Below are 9,838 nucleotides of genomic sequence, written 5' to 3'. Positions count from 1 at the left end.
TGAGGGGAAATAGTTTAATGAATTCTAAGAATAGGCATGAAGAGTTTAAAGAGGAGACATGTTATGCTAAAATATTAAAAATTTATAGATGAGTCATGATGGTGGCTGCAGGGAAGATACAAAGTGTAATAACAAGAGATCAAGTGCAGAGAAAGGCTCACACACATTTGTGAATGTGTGACGCAGCATCTTCCTCTCTCTTGGAAAGAGTCCCACATTGGTTCCCACAACTGCCCACAGCCTTGAGGACAAGCTCGTCAATGGGCAAATGCCCAGCAAAGGCTGCTGACAGATTGACTGCAGCTGGAGAGGGCACACTGAGGTGATTCCAAGGGACACTCCACAGAGGCCCATTGCCCCCACAGGGTCATTCTTTTGCACAGTTCAAGGACACACAGCTGTTGGATTGGACAGCTTTCTCTATACAGCAGGGAGTGTGACTTTGGGTAGCTGGTACCTGATTTTTAGGAAATAGAACTGCTATTCAGAAAATGTGGTCTTCCAGGTAGGCACTGAAGACAGGTGCTTTCCAAATGTGGTAGTATTCGAATGGTATTTATGCAGCATTTAAAAAATAGTTCATAAGGCTGAAGGCATTTTTATCTTCTTTGCTCCCTGTATCTGACCCTTTGTACCTGCGCTGTCTACCCCAGTTCGTTTTCACTGTCTTGTAGGAAAGAAATGGAAACTGGAACTTTTAGTTGAGGTCCTCAATGGTTATCACCTGCCCCTCCATCTGTATTCCTGTTCTGACTTTATCCATCTTAACTCTGAAATCTTACCCTAATGTTTCCTTCACCTGGTCCTTTGGTGTCAGTGTGAACCGTCAACTTGTTTCTTGAAGAGTCTTGGAATTCCTAAAAGAATTCAGAGACAACTTGTCACTCTTCCTCTCACGTGCCATGCTGCTTTTGATCGGAGTCCCTTTTGGTTTAGGAGCCTAAATCTTGTGGATGACTGTTTTATTGGTGATTCATCTTGGGGCCGCAACAAGTACCCAGGTGGACATTGAGACACTTACCTTTTCAATAATTTCAATTCTGATAGTAACTTAATTGTCTGTGAGTATTTAAGTGCAACTCTGTGCTGGGAATTTTACAGACTTTGAGGTAATGTTACTATCCACACTTGTCAGAGCATGGATTCAAATCTAAATCAGACTTTTTCAGGAATTGTAGAACCATTCAGGTAGAGGTGATATGATAACCAAAAAAAAAACAACGCAAGGAACTGCTCTGATGCCACATCCATCTGTCTTGTTTGGAGGGCTCAGTGGGTACACTCATCTTTCTTTTTATGAGGGTACTGTTTTATGTGATCATTTTTGCCTCCAAGCTGATGGATGACAAGCACTCAGTTTAAATAATGCCACTTTTAGGAAGGAAGTGGCGAGAAATCTTTGGAATTCTCTGAGGCTCGGGTCAGGTGAAGCCACAGACAAAGTACCAGCCTGGGAGGTCTTACTAAAAGGAAGAGAAGGTTGGCAGTTTTGGTGTATTCACAGGGAAAATGCCAGTGTTGCCTCTGTTAGGAAAAAAAGACATTGACAGTGGAGGTCTCTGGAGTGCACTTAAATTATTGTCCTGTATTGAAAGTGAGCGTTGAGGAGGAGTGGTTGTCAGGGAGAATTATGAAGGCAAGAGAGTGCCATGGTGACAACTTTGGTAGACACTAAAGGATCTTAGAAAGGTCATGGATCGAGGGTAACATTTCTCCAGTGTGCCCCAGAAGTCATGCAGCTGAAGGCAACAGCCACAGAGCCTGCGAAGGATGCTGAGTAGAAGGCTTGCAGCTAGCAAATGAGAAGTACAAACTCTGCCATCAGGAGCTTAGATGAAGGCGAGATGTGTGATCAAGTGGTTATTGCACAGACTGGACTAGAAAATCCTTTCTAGCCATGGACCCACATTCTTTTAATATCACACAGTATGTGCGTAGGACTTCCTGTCATTCTTGGGGGCTTTTGAAATACAATATTACCAAAGACACTGACGTTTTATTTGTTGAAGATGAAAAATGATGCATCCGTTATCAAATGCCTTTTCATAAATATCATATTCAAGTATTTCATACAGCCTTTACTCAAGGTTTAAAAAAGCAACTTGTCCTTAGAAACAAGAGAAGGGCGCGTGCAATGGTTTTAAATGAAGATATTAATATTCACTTTATAGCTAAACCTTGCTAATTTGCACTAATGACTGGGAAACCTATTGCAAATTACCAAATTAGTGAGTAAGCCAGCAAGCAGGATTTCAGAAAACCCAAAGACAGAATCAGAAAATGAACCCTTTCCTGTAATTTCATCAATACAATAGAATTTTAGCTACTGAAAGGAATTTGTAGACTATATTTTGTCTATCTTGTAAATCTACGTGTATTTCAAAAGACTAGGCGTGGGGCTATTAAAAATTCATGTATATATTTTTGTGATTAAGAAATGTATATAACACAAACCAAACTCTTGGAAAAAGGTTTGTTCAAAGGATTTTTATTTTTTATGATCATGCCAGACATAACTATGTTCATTTCCGCTTTTTGTTAGCAATCAGAATATGCAAAAGCTTAATGAAATATTGCACAAAAGACCCATAAGCATCACAAAAATCTCTCAACTAAAAAGGCACCTTATTTGCGAGAAAGGTAATTTTCTAAAGCACAATTACATGAAAATGGAAAATTGACACAGGGAGTAAGGGAGGGATTTGCCGTTCTGTTGGCAGCGACAGTTCAGATCAGTGCTCTGTGGCCATGGACGGGGCCTGGTAGGGAGCACCCACAAGCTTGCCACCGATGTGTTGTACTTTCTTATGTTTTTCTTTATAAAGCTTCCTTTTCATACCTAATTGTGCAGTTGCAATTTTATGTTGTTATAACTGTATACATTTTTGCCCTGAATACTTTCTGATTGCTAGAGCCAATGGTCTGGATTTTTTTTTCCAAGGATGGTCAGTGGAGTGAGAAGAGAATGGGTTGAGGATAGAATAGATAGATAGAAAGCAAAGGTGGCTTGAGTTCTAGTCTTGGAGAGTTCCAGGAATGCAGAGAACCACCTTGCCCCCACTCTTGCTTCCTCCCATACCTTTTGGGAGGGAAGAGGCCTCTGTCTTTCCTGTGCTTCTCAGGGGACCCCAGCTTCAGCTGCCTCAGTGGAGATGGGGTCAGAGAAGAGGAGTCTGTTGTATCTATTATGTGGTTAAAAATACGAAAGAATCTGTCCCTTGTTTTTTTTTTTTTTCCCCTAAAGATTTATTTATTTATTTGAAAGTCAGAGTCACACAGAGAGAGGAGAGGCAGAAAGAGGGAAAGAGGTCTTCCATCTGCTGGTTCACTCCCCAATAGGCTGCAACAGTTGGAGCTGCCAGGAGCCAGGAGCCAGAAGCTTCCTCCAGGTCTCCCACATGGGTGCAGGGGCCCAAGGACTTGGGCCATCTTCTACTGCTTTCTCAGGTCATAGCAGAGAGCTGGACCGGAAGTGGAGCAGCTGGGTCTTGAACCAGTGCCCATATGGGATGCTTCAGGCCAAGGTGTTAACCCGCTGCGCCACAGTGCTGGCCCCCTCCTTGGGGTTTTGAAAATAGCCGGCAACGTGGCTCACTAGGCTAATCCTCCGCCTGTGGCGCTGGCACCCCAGGTTCTAGTCTTGGTTGGGGTGTCAGATTCTGCCCCAGTTGCTCCTCTTCCAGTCCAGCTCTCTGCTGTGGCCCAGGAAGGCAGTGGAGGATGGCCCAAGTGCTTGGGCACTGAACCCGCATAGGAGACCAGGAGGAGGCACCTGGCACCTGGCTCCTGGCTTTGGATTGGTGCAGCATGCCAGCCATGGTGGCCATTTGGGGGGTGAACCAATGGAAGGAAGACCTTTCTCTCTGTCTCTCTCTCACTGTCTAACTCTGCCTGTCAAAAAAAAAAAAAAAAGAAAATGACCCTTCACCTTTTTTCTCTTCAGGTCTTGGGGCCTCGCTAGTGATGGCTGAGGCTGGCATTTTTACCTTCCATAGAAGGTCACGATAGCAAGTACAAACCAGGTGCAACTGGTTAACTGTGACTTAAGGAATTTCTTAGGCTTACCCATCTCCACTCAGCTCCAAGGACATCACAGCAAGTGTTGAGCTAGTCCAGCTCTAGAGATGGTTGTCCTGACCTGCTCTCTATTTGCAAGCGTTCTCTTGAAGATTGTGGTGTGGGCTTAGGGAGCTGCTTATTTCCTCACCAAACAGGGACCATAAAGCAGGAGGCTGCTTCTCTCAGATTGAGTTAGACTGAGGACTAAAACGTATGGGGTGGGAGGAAATCCATCCGAAGTCATCTTTTACCCTTTAACCACTTAGCACACTGCAGCAACAGCCTGTGAATTTCAAAGACAGCCCTGGACAAGAAGGAAACCATATGTCCCAGGTGGAAAGTCTGGGAATGGGAATTTTGCCACTGTCTAAAACATATTTCTATAACAAATCTTGCCTAACCATGATTTAGCTACATACTTCTGGAAGCTAAAATAGAAACAGAAAAGAGGCACAAATAATTATATTTATAGAACTGGAGATGGAAGGAATTTTCTGTGTTTGTGGCTAATTTTAAACTTATCTAAACTTTAAACTGCGGTACAGTGGACAATCTTAGCCTCCCTAGTCTTTGAAGAAGTTAGAAATACAAACAACATTTTTCAAGGGAAATGGGCTGTTTTGTGTTAAAAATCCTTGGAATAAAAAAGAAATAGAGCTGTGTTGCGCATGTTTATTTAAGCAGAATTGTGAACTTGTTTTTCAGTTATTTAATTTTAAAGCTTCAAGTATGTTGGAGTGTTGAGCTTGTTGGCAGTGCCTTATGCTTCCCTCCTCACTTTTACAGCATGGATGGCTTCCTTGAGTTGTTTCCCTGGAGATGTGATGGTAATGGTCATAACAGGTACGCTTCGTCTCCATCATTCTTACAAGGATGCAGTTGATGTGACTGGGTAAAAACTTCTTGTAATGAAATCCCATTCCAATTACGACAGTGCAGAACTTAAAACATCAGCAGAATACACTGGGAACACTTCAGCATCTTTTTTTCCCCCACTCAGCTCAGATATTATTACTTCTTAAACTTTCATCTGCAGGAATCCATCAACGTCCCTTTTCAAACTCTCTAAAACACTCTCCAAAGAGGATTCACTGATAGGTAATTTTATCTTAGTTTTTGTGGAATTTTAGTTCAAATTTTATTGTATTCTTAAGAGCCCTCTTGATGCCTATAAAAGATAGTTGAGTTGAGTTAAAATACACATGATATAATGCATTCATAATATTAAAATATTCTTTAGGAAGAACAATCAAAGTAATCATTCCTTTATTCAGAAGAGAGGCTACACAAGCTCTTCTTTACACTTCAAAAGGTTTTTAAAAAACAACGCCCTTATCTGGCTATTATGAAATGTTCACAAAAGATGTTGAAAGTGTTTACAATATGTATTAACAAATAGACATGACCAATTTTATCCCAGAGCTGGGGACAGAATGTCAGTTCTAGAAATCCCTCAGAACATGACAATTTGATCCCATTAATGCCTTCATTTTGGTAAGATGGAAAAAGGGGGATTTTCATTCTCTTTGTTGAATTAAAATATGTTGCTATGAATTATCACTCTGCTAGAACAGTCAGTTGTTCAGAGAAAGAAGAGGCTAATGGGTATTTCCAGAAATGTTTGCTGAGACTTGACAAGCAGACTTAGTTCATTATACTCTATATTCAAGTATTGGGAATGTTAGAGTTTGACACTTCCTCCTTCTGTTTCTTCATTCTCTTCTGATTTCTAGGTGTGATTTTCAAAAAGAGGCAAGAGTTATTTGATTGCAGTTATTTTCTATTGAAAGACTTCTTCGTTCAGCTTCTGTCTTCAATTTCTCCTCTTCCTTAATAGCTTTCCTAAAAAGAAATGAATGAAAATTCTTGAGAACAGTGAAAAGAAGATTAACATTTGGTTACCGTTTTCTTGACCACTGAATTTCCAAACTCTAAATACTAATCTCAATGACAAATTTTAACTAAAACCATTAAAATTGTTTCTAGTTTTTTGCAATGTTGACTTTTGACTGAGATTAATCTATTCTGCAGTGACGATGTGTTATAGAATTCTGGCATAGATGTTATGGTTAGTAGAAATTCATTTGCTGATATGAATGCCATCTGATTATAGGCTAATTTGCCTACATAAAATCTGGAGAAACATTTAAGGCCATTTAAAATCAATCCATTTGCCAATCAAAATATATTACTTGATGACATACTATAAAGAAAATATGATGCTATCATTCTTAAGGACACAATGATGTGTTATGTATTGGCTTAATTTCAAGCAGTTTATAACTGACATAATTATTAAAGACAAATGAGATGGTGAGAGAATGGCAGCTCTAGGGATGGTGAGCTCACTGTGGCTGCTGTAGAGGAGGCTTCCTGGGTTGGAAGTCTTCTTATTTATCCTTGATAAATAAGGTATAAATAAGCTGTGGTATCTATGAGGAAGACGAATACATAGGTCTATAAAAGATGTAGAAGGGTGGGGGCTTTAGGTTGAGGGACTGTCACAATTAAAACTGCATCGGTAGAATGTTGCAGTGTTGGGTTGTGTGGGAAGGATGCTGAACAGATTGGTCAGCCTGGAGTGGTGAGGGAATGCAGAGGAGAGGAGAGACAGTATGTAAATACATGATGAAGTCGTTTAAATATTATTCACACTAGGATTTTCAGCTGTGATTTCAGCAAGTCAGGATAAATAAATTCCTGTGCAGGTGGGAATTAACCCTGTTGTCTCAGTAATTGATTCAAGTTTCAGTATCAAAGACTGGATGACTAAACAGCGCAGGTTAATGGTCTTTGTTTTGTTCACCATCCTTGAAAAGAGTAAACAAAACATATTTTCTGTTCAAAGTGTATCTGTCCATGAGCCGCTGTTAGGGTTCGCAGTGGTACTTCTTTGTGTGGGAACATGTGACCTGGTATAAGAGGCCATAGGTACACAGGTGCACATATACATCTGTGTGTGTGTGTGTGTGTGTTTGTATTTTGAAAAGAGGGTTTATAGAGGAGTTTCTGAAAATTCTGGTATATGGTAAATAGCCTTTGCTTCATCATCCTTAGGGGAAGGGTTGTCTTTGATATGCATCTCCTCCTGTTATTTACAGACATTTTTGATGATGAAAACAAAAGGACCAACCATGTCACAGTCTGTTCATTTCTTACAAATATTCATAGTCTTTGATCACAGCTCTGGGCTATAATCTATAATTAACCTATATTCAAAGACTGCCTGTGAAAACCACTAAGGCTTTTTTAAAAAAATATTTTTGTAATTGAACTCTGTGAGCAGGTATCGCTAAGCACCAACAACTTTTCTAAGGCTAAAGTCAAGAACACACGTCAAAATAGTACTTCTGTGATTGTTTCCTTAATTTATAGGCAGGACAACTACATCTAGTTTTGTCTTTCACAATGTACTACTGAATAAAATTATTTGAAGTCATTTGTCTGGTGAATTACTGAACATTTCATAACAAATCATCTTTTCTAGGAAATAATTTATGGGGAGACATGATGACAGGTTTGGATTTTAGCAAACGGTAATTTATAGTATCAGCTCAGTTGTCTTGATGACCTTCGCTAGTTGTACTAGTGTTTTACTTATTCTTCCCTCTTTGTCACCTTCCAACATACCAGAGAATAATTCATATCCTTGCTAACCTTTGCAAATGATTTCCCCAAAGGTTTTCCTTCATCAATATCAGAGAAAACTAACCCATTGTCACCATCTTTTAAAAAGTAATTAGCCATGAATAATTGCTCCATCCTGACATCTAACTGAATTGATTTTTCTTTTTCTTTTATTTGAATGTAGAACTATTAATTGTGGCCATGTTAGAGAATGCTCTCACCTTTTATTTTCCTATTTCTTACTCTCTGCTTTTCTGTGGCTGCTCTGGATTATACTGGGCTTGTAGAGTTTAATGCCATGTGAACAATTCCTTAGTTTTATTATACATTCTGATCCAAAGGAAAATGGATTTTTCTATCTGGCTTTATTAGATTCGATTTTGGAATATTTTACTTAATGGGTAATTTTCATGTCAGTCTCTATGCAACATTTATATGGGAAATGTGTGCTACTTGATTAAAAATATCCCATGGGATATTTTTCCCCAAGATTTTTCTTGAAATTACCTTTTGGCTATGCGAAAGTAAAAATATTACCTTTTTACTGGGCATGAGTTGGTCACCCTATAATAAATTGGAGACACCGAAATACAGTAATTGGAGGAGGGCCATGGCAGAGGATAAAGGAAGAATAAACAGACCATGCTTGTATAGTTCCTGTTTCTAATGCCCAGATGGGATTTTGCGTTTCTGCTCTACTGGGGAGCTACCCTGGAAATTTATTTAAAAGCTTTGGCTGCTACAAGGCTCCAAGAGGTTGGTTATGCCTTTGCTTGCTAGTCTCCATTAGTCACTGATTTACTTCTGTGCAAAACTTGAGGGATTAAGTTTTATCTACAAATCCCTGTAAGGTTGGGTCCTGGTTATCCTGGCAGTAGTGTTTCTATTCACTCTTAAGGCAATGGAGATTCATGAGGAAGACTCCTGGATAGAATTATATATGATGAGAAGCCAGTGTTCTGTGCTTAAGTAGGTAACCTTAATGTTGTGTGACTAGAATTTGGCTGTAAATAGGTATTTTATGTTCTGCCAAGATTTTACTATCAGATACACTCTCCTGTTAGCTATTTAATGAGACAAGGTCTTTTTTCTCCTTCTTCTATATTGCAGTATTGCTTAGATTTATGTCTGACTCAAAAGCAGCTGTTCCCAGTAGCTTACTTGTTCTTAAAGTCTGAACTACATCTAGTGCTAGCAATTTGAAAAGCTTTTGTAGCTGGGATACCGATCTTCTATGGTACTGGTGGCTTGGTGAATACTCACATAAGCAAACAGAAATGAAAACAGTACACAGTTCATTGGTAGAGTGTTGAAAGACTTGGATACACTCTGAATTTGAAGCCAACTCGGCCATAAAACCATTCTCTTTCTTGGCAGAGGTAATCTTTCCCTGCTTCAATTTCCTGAGTGAGAATATAAGGATTATACAATTTTCTAAACCTTGGCTTCAATGGAGAATGACAAAGATTAATCATTGACTGTGAGGTTTCCAGTAGAAAGTGTTCCAGACTATGAAAAGAAATGATATTAATTAAAATCTTATATATGTAGAAGAAGTTTTATCCCTTAGTAATCTGAAATCTCTTTAATAATAAAAATACAGCTGTATTTGACCTTTTGCCACTTTGATCATCTGGTTAAGTTTAGTGGTCTTGGAATAAAATATGGATATAACAAACAATAGAGGAAAAGGACCATTTACCAAATTGTACACTTTGGGAGCTTGTAGACCAATGCTTCTGAACCTACTACCTTCTTAAAAAATCTCAACAAGATATCTGCAATGAAGGAAGAAAGAAGATATAATGATAAGGCTGATATGTAGCTTCTGAATATAAAATTTGATTATTTTCCACCAGAGCTGGCCCTTATAGAATGCCACCACCATCCAGCCTTCTATGCCCATCTGATACTTGGAGATTGCTAAGATGTCCATATACTTTAATTTCTGAATTTGGTCAATATTTAATTGAGGGCATACTCAATTGATACACACTGTGCTAGACAAACAAGGTAGGGTTCCAGCTCTCTTGTATGTTATATTCCTTAGGACAAGCAAAAAGTAGTAAATGAAAAACAGACACATAGCGACAAATTGCTCTACAGTCTGAGAAAGGAGATTCTGAGGCAGATAACGATGCAGGCATCTGCT

This window comes from Oryctolagus cuniculus, chromosome 9 (assembly GCF_964237555.1).
Source record: "Oryctolagus cuniculus chromosome 9, mOryCun1.1, whole genome shotgun sequence".
Taxonomy (NCBI): Eukaryota; Metazoa; Chordata; class Mammalia; order Lagomorpha; family Leporidae; genus Oryctolagus; species Oryctolagus cuniculus.
This window is presented reverse-complemented; position numbering follows the sequence as displayed.